Raw genomic sequence first — 12,468 nt, 5'->3', positions numbered from 1 at the left:
AAAAAAAAAAAAAAAAAAAAAAGGAAAGAAAAAAGAAAGAAAGAAAAAAAGGAAAGAAAAGAAATCCACCTTCTAACCTCAGCTCTGCCTTTGATTTTCTAACTTCTTACAGGCTGAAGAGGGAAGTCCACTGAGATTTGCAAAACAGGCTATCAGCCTTCCTTGGATACCCTGATTTGGGGTCCCACTCCTCACTTTAGACTGTGGCAGGAGTGGGTCCTGTTTTCTGAGAATCTTAGCCTGAAACAATAACAACAATAGCTGCTAGACACCGATTCTTGCACAGGCCAGGTCCTCTGCTAAGTTCTTGACATAGATTTTCCACAATAAACCTATCTGGTGGGAATGACTATTACGGGTTTACACATGAGGAAGCTGAGCCTCAGGGAGGTTAACTAATTTGGCCAAGGTCACATGGCTACATGGTGGGGGCAAATGAAGAACTGGAGTTTTCTGACTGCAAGACTCTATGTTGCACTGGACCCAGGAGTAAATACTTTATGTCGGTTGATATTATGAAAGTAAAATTCACGGTTGTGTGTCAGCCTTCACGGAGTGTACAGCCTAGATGGGGCAGACGTTACCTCATGCTCCTTCTCTTCTACTCATCCTGCCTTCCTCCTCACAGGAAGCCCCGCCTTCCCCACCCCACTCCACTGTTCCTTTCAGTTCTTGAACCGAATGTTGTCCCTGCACTTGCACAATACTTTTTACTCCCATTAGACTATGAGCTTCTCAAGTTCGAGGACCATGTCCTGTTATCCTCTTATCCTCTGCATGTATCTCAGTGCCTGGCAGAGGCTCAAACACAGTGAAATTTGGGAAGTCATGAAAAAAGAAAAAAACATAAACAAACAAATAAACAAACAGGAAACAGACTGCCCTTGGCTATCCCAACCTGGGCCTGAGGATTTGGCTGCAGAACTTGAGGTCCTAGGTGTTGTCTGGGATGGAGAAAGGAAGTGGGTTTCATGCTCCCAGACTGTAAGATGAGGGGGCTGATCCTATCAAAGGCCCCTTTCAAGGACGATCACCACAGCTCTTCAAAAGTCCAAAGAGAAGAAAGAAGGAAGACAGTGCATTGTCTCTGTCTGCTTCATTTTTTTTCCTTGGACTGGGTGGAGCATTTCAACAGAAACCCATGGGCAGTGCAGGTATTGGGGATTCATCCAGCAGCGTTCTGAGCCCAGAATGTAGGAAACATCCCAGGAAGAAGGAAACAAAGAAGAGTACTCTTGAGGACAAAAGCTGTAGATGGAGTTATTCCGCAGTAATATAGAAGCAAACTTACTATCTCCTGGGTAATGCATTTCAAGTTTTGAACACCTATCCCCCAGATGAGCTGTTAGAACCCAGACCACTGTAATTTAAGACCCACCTTCATGGACTCTGGGGGAGGTTACACAGGATTCTGTAGAGGAGGAGCCTACAGTGCTGAGGACCTATGTCATGTTGGGTCTCTGTTTCTTAGGGAGATTATGAAAATTGACCAGAATCAGAAAAAGACATTGTCAAATTTCTTCCCCATCATGGTCCATTGACTTTGTTGTTGTGGGTTTATAACTTTACTAACTTTGTTATGGTGTCTCAGAAAGAGGAGGGAAAACTGGGTCCAGTCTACCATCTTGGACAGAAGGGCCTAACATTTATTTTCATCTTTGACACAGGAGTTTTCTTTCTACGAATTTATCCTAATTGAACAGGACGCCTAAAATACAATGTATATGCAAATGTGTAAGTGTGTCAACTGCAGTACTGCTTATAATGGTGACCTGGTAGGATTTTTTCTTTTCTTTTTTGAGATGGGGTGTTGCTTTGTCACCCAGGCTGGAGTGCAGTAGCATGATCTCAGCTCACTGCAACCTCCACCTCCCAGGTTCAAGTGATTCTCCTGCCTTAGCCTCCCGAGGAGCTGGGATTACAGGCACGTGTCACCATGCCCAGCTAATGTTTGTATTTTTAGTAGAGATGGGATTTCACCATGTTGGCCAGGCTAGTCTCGAACTCCTGCCCTCAGGTGATCCACCTGCCTCAGTCTCCCAAAATGCTGGGATTACAGGTGTGAGCCACCGTACGCAGACTTGTCCTGTAAATTTTAGAAGTCAATTATGATATACTCAGCACAAATCACTGGAGCCAGTAAAACTGATGCCATAGATTTCCATAAAGGAAAATGGTACATTTATGGAATGTCTACTTAGTTGAAAAGGTTTACAGCCACTAAATCCTACACATTTGAAGATATTAAATAGCAAAAAAACCAGTAAGTGAATAAAAGGGCTACAAAAATGTAGTGTGATCTAATTTCTGTACAAATCTCACACTTTTGAGTTTAAACATATAAAAAGAAACTGCATAAAAATGTTTAATAGTATTAACTCTGGATGGTGGAATTCTGGGTGATTCCTTATACATATTTCTGAGTGAACATACATTACTTTATGTATAAATATATAGTATATATTATAATGTACATATGGTATATGGTATACTTTATATATGGTTTGTATAGTATGTGTATTTAAATATACTTATATAGTTAAATATATTTATATAAATTATATATACATTTATATGACATATGTAAATATATATTTATATAAATTTATGTATGGTATATATGTAAATATATTTATATACACCATATATTTATATAGATTTAAGGTGTATATATGTGCACATATACACACACACACCTTGTATCTATAAAACCTGCCCGTCTGCTCTTATTCAGTTTATTTCCATTTCCACCTTCTTACTCCTCTATCTGGCAAAGTACAGCCAAGAGTTGAGGAGGGTTGTTTTTGTTGCCCCTATGGCTTAGGAAGAGTTAATTAACTCCTAATTAACTCATTAGACTGGGAGGAGCAACTGAGTTCAGATTGGATGACAGTGACATCATGCCAGTCGCGGGAGCCAATAGCAGCGCCCCTGCCGACGAAGTTTCTTAAGCCCCGGATGCCTTAATGAGCCTCCTGCACCCGCTGGGTAGTAGTAGTTGCCGTTCTATATGCTGCCGGCTGGGCTCCGTGGGCGCCCGCCCTGCGCACCCGGACCTTCTAGGCTCTGCCTAGCGAGGGCCCCTTCCCACTCTAGTTCCTCCCCCAGCACCTCTCTTCCAGGGCGTCACCAGTTTCTCTCCGGGGAACTTCGCCGCTTGTTTCTCAGCAGGTGACTGCGTCCTGCTAATGAGTCAAGGCGGCGACTTCCCTTGTCCCCATATTTTTCTCTTCCCCTCTCTTGGGACCCAGCCCAGGGGTTACGCCCGCTTTCGCTTGTGGTGAGCCATCCTTATAGCCTCGCAGCTCTTAAAACAAAACCCTGTGTCCAGGGCACCAAGAAGCACGTACTAAACCAAACCTAACCGACTGGCGTCTTCACACCGCGACCCTTTCTCACTATAAATGTCACGCTTCTCATTCTAGAAAACAGGAGGAGTGGCGGGGGGCGGGGGGTGGGGATAGGTGTCAACAAACGTGTAAACAGCATCCAGAGATACCCATGGCTAACAGTATCTAAAACATGATAGATTTACAAATTTGGCATCGCATTGACTATAGTTTTGGGTTTGGCTTTAGCCAAGTAAGCATTTCCTCGTGTCTTTAAATATTCTTGTTTTCCTAATTTTGTTTTTTAAGTGGCTTCGTAGCATTCCAGCACATGGAATAATGCACCGAACTCTTCCCCTACTGTTGGATATTTAGATTACGTTCAACTATTTTCTATTTTAAATAATTCCATGATGAACGATCGATCTTTTGTACATATTTTCTTGTCCTAATATCTGAATATTTCCTTAAGATAAATCTTACAGTGAGCCGAGATCACGCCACTGCACTCCAGCCTTGGTGACAGAGCCAGACTCCATCTCAAAAAAAAAAAAAAAAAAAGAGAGATACATGTTAGTGAAATTACTGTTTTCCTAAAAATATTTTTGCTTTTTTTTGTTATTCCAAATTAAATAAAAATCACTTCGTCTAATTTAAAACCAGACCTCTAGGTATTTCCAGTTATGACTGCTTATTCTAATTAGTTTTTTAGATTTCAGTAAAGTTTTATAGTTCTGTTTTAAAATTTAATTCAAGGTAGTTTTATATTTCGGTTGCTATTATGGAGTCTTATTTCCAGCATATTTTCTTCCTGAATATTGCTGATATCAAGTGTTCATATTTATAAATTAATGTCATTTGAATTTACTTCACCAAGTCTTTTATTATCAGTTGATTCTATTGAGTTTCTAGGTAATCATTACACCACCAAACTTTCAGTGTATATCAAAGAACTTGCCTCAGGTATTTGATGGCTTTTTATTTTCCAGGAAAAAAAATCTGTATCTCATTTTGCCCTTTTCCTTTGAATTCCTGCCGGAAATTATCACCATCCTGTTTTGTTTGGATCTGTTTTGTTAGAAACCGGACTCCTTGGTACTGTGATTCAGTTGGTCATTTAGTTTGAGATATTTTTTATCGGAAGTTAATTATAGGTTTTTTAAAATTTGAGAATCTTTGTTTTTAATAAGAATATTTAGATAATGTGTATCTGCTGGCATAGCAATGACGACATTTTATTTTATGACTGTTTCATTTGTTGTCATTCTTTCTGCATAGACTATCTTTTTCCTTCTCTATGTTTTCATGTTTTGGAAGAAATATATGCTGTTTTAAAAGTCTCTTAGTGTTTCAGTGGTCCCTGAAAGCAACCTTCCAACATATATTTGTTTCAATATCAGAAATACATAATAAAACAATACTTTAAAAAAGAATTCTGTTCCTTCCCTCCTCTTTTCCTCCATATGGGGATTTAAGAAACTTTACTTCCCTTGCCTCCAAATTTTCTGGGTTTGGTTACTATAATCTGGAGTTACATAATATGATCACTGTTGTCAAATTCTATTTAACATTATATATCATCTCTTCCAAGAACTTTTGACATTTGCAATATAACACATATTCAATCAAATTATTCCAAGTGGGCTTCACTTATGGCATATTTTCTGAATCCTTGCATTTTTAAAATGTCATTTATTTTACCTTTGCACAACTTGTCTGGATACAAAATTCCAGATGATTCACAATCTTTCTCAAAATTCTGTACATATTTTCCCATTTGTCTTTTGGCAAAGCAGACTGATTTTTATTCCTTGGTAATTGCTAGGTTTTTGTTGTGTTGTGTTGTTTTGCTTTGTAGTCCTGGATGTTATTATAATTTATTTTGTATCCTATAATTCAAAGTATTTGCCATGAATTTGTTTGGAATGTGACAAGCACTTCCAATCTGCAATTCTGTCAGTCATTTCAGTTTTAATTTGTTCTTTTTTTTCCTATAATTTTTGTTAGACTTTAATCCTTCCTCTGCCCTCCCTCTCCTCGCCTTCCCTCCCCTCCTCTTTTTCCCCTCTCCCTGTCTTCTGGCAATGTTTCTCAAATTTGTCTTCCATGTCGCTTACTCCATTTTTCTGTCTTGGTTACAGTTCTGTTCTTGACTGTCTCTTCTATGAGTTTCAAGTCTGCTGTGATCGTCTCAGTTTCCTTGCAGTTTTGCTCTATGTCACTCACTCCCTTCTCATACTCAGCCTTCTGTCCTCTTCCTCTGTCTGTTCCTGCTTAAAGAGACGACTCCTTATTAAGGATGCCAAAGCTTCCTTCCAGGTACTGCAGATGGCCTTTTAAAGAGATTATTTTCTTCCACAGAATCTTCAGGATAATTCCTCCCCTTCGTTCTGTGGTATTTTGTCATGCCCCCATGTTGTTTTTATTTTATTTATTTATGTTAAGAGACAGAGTCTCACTCTGTCGCCCAGGCTAGAGTCCAGTGGTGTAATGACAGCTCATTGCAGCCTCGAACTCCTGGGCTCAAGAGATCCTCCCACCTCAGCCTCTCGTGTACCTGGGACTACAGACACACACCACCACGCCCAGCTAATTTTTAAAAAAATTTTTTGGAGAAACGGGGTCTCGCTTGTTGCCCAGGTTGGTCTGGAATGCCTGGGCTCAAGTTATCCTCCCTCCTTGGCCTCCCAAGGTGTTGGCATTACAGACGTGAGCCACTGCGCCGAGTCTGTTGTTTTTAATTAATAGACTCAACACCAAAGGAGGTGAAACCTAAATCCTAAATTTCCTCAGCTCCACATAAAATCCACACAGGAGATGAGACGGGTACACTGAACAGTGGTTGGGGTGACCCAGCCGCCAGCACCCTCCCAGCCTCTCTCAGCATCAAAGTGGGTGGCTCTGCTGTCTGAAGGAGAAATCTTCTATGCCTATAGCTCTCCTGAAACTATGAAAACAAGGACTGACAAAAACACAGAACAAGAAACTACAAACCCACATGCACACTGGAAAAGGTGCTTCCTATCCCTGCCACACTGTCCTGTAGGAATTCCACCTCCCAGGATGCACCATGTTGCCACCAGTACCCCCTCCTCTCTGCCCAGTTGCTTCCTGGAGCTTGCAGTTGCTAGGATGGGTACTGACCCCAAGCTAAGCCATCCTATCCCCTGTGACCTGCACGTATATACCCAGATGGCCCGAAGCAAGTGAAGAATCACGAAAGAAGTGAAAATGGCCGGTCCCTGCCTTAATTGACAACACTGCCTTGTGAAATTCCTTCTCCTGGCCCATCCTGGCTCAAAAGCTCCCCCATTGAGCACCTTGTGACCCCCACCCCTGCCTGCCAGAGAACAACCCCCCTGTGACTGTAATTTTCCTTTACCTACCCAAATCTTATAAAACGGCCCCACCCCATCTCCCTTCACTGACTCTCTTTTCGGACTCAGCCCGCCTGCACCCAGGTGAAATAAACAGCCTTGTTGCTCACACAAAGCCTGTTTGGTGGTCTGTTCACATGGACATGCGTGATGGTAGGATGAAGGACAGAAGAAAACAGTATTCCTGGCCACTTCAAAAAGCAGCTGGAGAACAGTAGAGAGCTAGGACATGTCAGGAAATCCCCTTAATTCAAATAATGCCCTGATGCTCAGGAGAATGGCTAGATCTCACAGCCTCAATTTTTGTTTCTGTGAACCCCGAAAAGCTGAGACAGGTGTCAGTTAATTTAAAAGTTTATTTTGCCAAGGTTGAGGATGTGCACCTGTGACACAACCTCAAGAAGTCCTGATGACATGTGCCCAAGTTGGTCAGATCACAGCTTGGTTTTATCCATTTTAGGGAGACACAAGACATCAATCAATGTATGTAAGGTGTATATTGGTTCTGTCCGGAAAGGCGGGACAACTCAAGCAGGGAGGGGGCTTCCAGGTCACAAATAGATGAGACAAACAGCTGCATTCTTTTGAGTTTCTGATTAGCCTCTCCAAAGAAGGCAATCAGATATGCATTTATCTCAGTGAGCAGAGGGGTGACTTTGAATGGAGTGGGAGGCAGGTTGGCCCTAAGCAGTTCCCAGCTTGACTTTTCCCTTTAGCTTGGTGATTTGGGGGCTCCAAGATTTATTTCCCTTTCACATTTCCCAAATTCGCTTTCTCCCTGGGGGTTGATTCAATTGTTTAGGCATTCACTCAACAAATGTCCAGCTCAGTAACCGCCCGTCACATGCTGCAGATATCCCTGGAGCCCCACAGTGGCAGTCCTCCCTTAATTCCTACAGCTGAGACCAGGCTCTCAGAGCAAAAGGGCATGCTGCAAGGAGTAACCCGGAAGCCCGACTCTGCAGCACCCAGACCACCTCTTTAGACCCCAAAGGTCCAACATCGGAACCTCAGTGGCGTCTGATCCTCGGTGTAGACAGGGGAGAGGGAGGAAGGGACAAAGCACCTTTCGATGTGTCTGGGTGGCTGCTGGAACTCAGGCTCCATGGGCTTCATAGTTAGGGGAAATCCTCCCCAATTTCTGCCAGTAGGTTGGCCATCCATCACTTTTTGTTGGTCATCGGTGTTTTCGTCTTTGCTTCTGTCTTCCCTGGTACTGGGCAAAGCCATGCCGGGGGCTGCAGGCTGTATGCTGCCTTCAACGAGTCAATGTGTTACTTTCCATCCCCATTGTACCTGAATTCGGGGTCTTTTGGCACTGATGTTCAACGTGTTTATATTTGCATCTGTTACGCCGCCTTCCTTTGGTTGCAATTCTGCCTCTATTCACTCCTCATAGGTCTATAACCTGAATCCTCAGCCCGCCATCTAAAATGTGCCTGTGCCGCATGACTCCATATCTCCAGTGCGGATCCTGGACTCCAGAGCTCTCTAATGGCCTTCCCTGCCATTATTTGGGGACATTCCACCCAATGTCCCCAAACACCGCACTGACCCCACCACGTCCCAGTGACCAGCACCGGTCGTTCAGGACAGAAACCTGGCAGCCTCCTTTCTTCACCCGGTCCAGTCTGTACACGGTCTGCCTGGTAATCCCACCTCCACCAGGATTTCTAACCACCCACTTCTCACATCGCCTGCCTTACCCCCACACCCCCTGTCTTAGTTCAGCCCCTCATCAACTGAACTGCCTGGATTATACCACATTTACTGCTGCAAACCCAGATGTTTTTGAGATCTAGGGACAGTAACACCAGGAGACTAGGGTCTGAGGTTCAGCTCTGTCACTGATTAGTCCTGTGATCTTGAACAGGCCCTCTGACCCCTTTTTGGAGCCTATCTTACACGGTGCTCAGGTAGTAGGGATTACAATAGAGCCTATATGAGATGCTTTGTTAAGTAAACAAGGGAGGTTTCGCATGCCCATAGCCAACTTAAGAGGGGGTGGAGAGTAAAAAGCACCAGTATTTGTTGAGCCCCAAGTATGTGCCATACCCTGGTTGGGGCACTGCTCACACACAGCCTCCCTCCATCCTCGGTGCTCCATACTGCTGCCTATCCAGAGAGCAGGGGAAGACACAGATTCGTGTCCCTAGAAGGGGGCTGTATGCAACACGGCTGCCCAGACCCTCCAACTCGTTTCCATGTGCCTTTATGTTCCTCCTGGGTCCACATTGTTCCCAGACTGTCTGTTCTCTGAACTGTTATGCAAATCCCAGCTAGCCCAGTATCCATAGAAACCAGAATCTCCCATCTTCCTCAGCCTATTCCCTGGCAGAAGAATCCCACCCAGGTGACACCCACAAACAAGGACAAACAGCGCCCCAGAGAAGGGGAGCTTCCCCGTGCCCTGGGCCATCAGACTTCAGTACTTATTGTTTAGTAGTTCCTGAAGGCGTTTGTCAGGTCCTCCAGTCATGGCTGGGAGGAGTGAGTGGCACAGGCCAGTGCAAGGAGCTGCATTTCCTTTTTGAAATCTGGAAGGGAGATGCTGTAATCCCAGCATCTCACGTCGCCAACAATCATTTTTGTCCAACCCAAATAGCTCCACTGCCACTGGAAGTTAAGGTCACCTTCACAGTGGACATGAATCAGTATCTGTCATCATCTTTAATCTCATACATACAAGTACATATGTCATCTCTGGAACATAACAACATGATTTCATCGTGCATAATCGATTACTAATTTTATGAACTTTTTTAAAGATCTCACTCCTCTCCAGAACATCCTTTCTTATGCCTAAAACATTATGACTCATTAGTCTTTTTTCCACCCTAGGGTCAAAACATGAGACAAAGTTTCTGCTCCCAATCCCAGGTTCTGGAATATTGGCCAGCAGCAGCACCCTGAGTCAGCAATCCCTACTGTGCACAAGACATAGGCTTTTGCTAGTGACATAAATTATGAATCACAGGACGCCAGAATGGAATGACCTGGAAAACACATGCAAATGTCCAAGTTACCCTGTTAACAGAAAAATACAATGGCTATATCAATCTTGCAGCTATTTAAATAGCAGAGCCAGGTAAGACAACAGTAAACTCCCAACTGTGCCAGATCCTCTTCTAAGTGTTTCACACATTTGCTCATTTAACCTCATATCCACCCTATGAGGTAGGAACTCTTACTGTCTTCATTTTCCTCACGATGAAACTAAGGCACAGAGAGGTTAAGTAACTCCCCCAAGGTCACACAGCAGGTGAGTCAGAGTTTAGGTACAGGTTGTCCAATCTGGTATCCCAGCCTCTTAACCACTAGAAACCTTTGTAAGGGTTCTAGTGAATTTAGATTTTAAAAATGTACATTGAGGCCGGGCACAGTGGCTCATGCCTGCAATCCCACCACTTTGGGAAGCCAAGGTGGATGGATCACCTGAAGTCAGGGATTTGAGACCAGCCTGGCGAAACCCCATCTCTGCTAAAAATACAAAAATTAGCCAGGTGTGGTGGCACATGCATCCCAGCTACTCAGGAGGCTGAGGCAGGAGAATTGCTTGAACCCGGGAGGTGGAGGTTGCATTGAGCTGAGATCGCACCACTGTACTTCAGCCTGGGCGACATGTGTATTGAGGTCTCAGGTTGAAGGTTTCTGCTTTGCTTTTTCTCTGTTTTAAAACCTTAAGGTGAAGTATTTAAACACAAACAAAAGTAAAATCCATCCACTGAATGGACTGCATGAAAACATCAGTACAAACCGCCCCTTGAGAGAAAAGGATTTTAATAACATCTTTGGGGTTTTTGCCTCTTGGCTGGGATGCTCGGGGATGACAGCTAGAGCTGTCTGCTCTAAATTACAATGTATTGGGGTGAACAGAATATACCCATCAACAGGATATGTGCTATGCATACAATATCTCTGGGAAGATTGAAAAACACTGGTAATATATGTTGCCTACCGGGGGGGTTGCTGAGTGTTTGGGCAGAAGAAGGAGACACACTGTTCTAGTACATTTTGTACCTTTGGAATTCACAGCCACGTAAACGGATTATCTAATCAAACAACACAAATTAAAGACAGGCTCCTGCTTGTTGTGAGTGGTTGCATGCCTGTACTTACTGCTTTGAATCCTTTTTTTTTTTTTGGTTCTTACAACATAACCATTTTCTTATGCTACTGAAAGTTTTTCATGAACATGAGTTTTATGCAAACATTCTTGTTAAAAATCTGAAGAAATCGGAGCACTCCCAACACAGGTTAACTTCTACTTCTCATTCTCTCACTTTTATTTGGGATTTGTCACCACTGGGAATCACAACGTCTACATTCAGAATCTCCCATTTCTGAAGAACTAGCCAATGTGTATTAATCCTATGCTAAGTTTAGAACACCATACTTGACATTTTTACCATCATTTTCCTCATTGAATCCCAAGTGCCAGAGGTAGATACTGTCATCTTCATTCTAAGTGAGGGAGCAGAGGGTCGGAAGATTCAGGCAGCCCAGAAATCACAGGGCTTGCATCTGGATCCAGAATCTGGACTGTGGGCTTCATGCCACTTTCTCCTTACCAAAATGCCACCAGTTGGTCTGTGGCACTTTCAAGGGCAGCTTTCCTGCCCCGCAGTGCACATCTCTAACCATACACACACTCTACAATCATTTATTTATTTTTTATTTTTATTATTATTATTTTTGAGGCGGAGTTTCACTCGCTTTCCAGGCTGGAGTGCAATGGCACAATCTCGGCTCACCGCAACCTCCGCCTCCTGGGTTCAAGTGATTCTCCTTCCTCAGCCTCCCAAGTAGCTGGGATTACAGGCATGCGCCACCACACATGGCTAATTTTGTATTTACTAAAGATGGAGTTTCACCATGTTGGTCAGGCTGGCCTCAAACTCCCAACCTCAGGTGATCCACCCATCTCGGCCTCTCAAAGTGCTGGGATTACAGGAATGAGCCACCGCATCTGGCCTCAACAATCATTTGTTATGGTCCAGCAACATTCACAGATTTGGGGCCTGAAAGAGGAAGATGACATGCTTCCTGCACTCCCAGGTCTCCAAGCAGAAAAGACAGCGAGGTGCTCTTCCAGCAAAACGGACAGCACGCAGCGGCAGCCCAGGGAGCCCCGGGCAGGTCTGGGAAGGCACCGCCAAGCTGAGAAGGGGGACTGAAGGATGATAAAAGGAGGGCGACAGGCGCTGCAGGCAGGAGGAACAATGGGACCCTGCACCCAGGAAGGCTGGGCAGGGTCTGTGTAAACAGTGGCGACCATGGTAGCAGAAGCCAGCCAGGAAGGGGTCTCGAATGTCACTCTGGAGCTGGGAAAACTCCTGCCACTTCCCCACCACTCATCACAAGGGTCATGAAAGACTTCCACTATTGTGATATTGAGCAATCAAATTTTGTTGAGAGAAATTTCAACCCCCACAAGAGGAAGCAAAAAAGGAAATGGTCCCTGTGCACCTAATTCTGACCAATTGATACCAGGTGGCTGACATCCACGTGACTGGGAGCCTGGAGGTCACTGAGGCTCTCGCATGCTCTGAGACTCCGGTTTCTGAAGTGCTCACGCTGCTGAGACATTCAGGAGGTGGGGAGGGGCCTCGCTTCTACAGATGAGGAAATAAGCTCAGGCAGGCAGAGTGTGCCCCAGGAGATATCATGTAAGTGGCAGAGTCAATATGACCAGGAGAGCCAGAGCAACTGAGGTCAGGACATTTCAGTGACAATGGGCCCCTGGCGAGGGCAGGTGGCCT

The sequence above is a fragment of the Rhinopithecus bieti genome, unplaced genomic scaffold, assembly GCF_001698545.2.
Source record: "Rhinopithecus bieti isolate Rb0 unplaced genomic scaffold, ASM169854v2 scaffold_315, whole genome shotgun sequence".
NCBI lineage: Eukaryota > Metazoa > Chordata > Mammalia > Primates > Cercopithecidae > Rhinopithecus > Rhinopithecus bieti.
Note: the sequence above shows the minus strand (reverse complement) of the source record.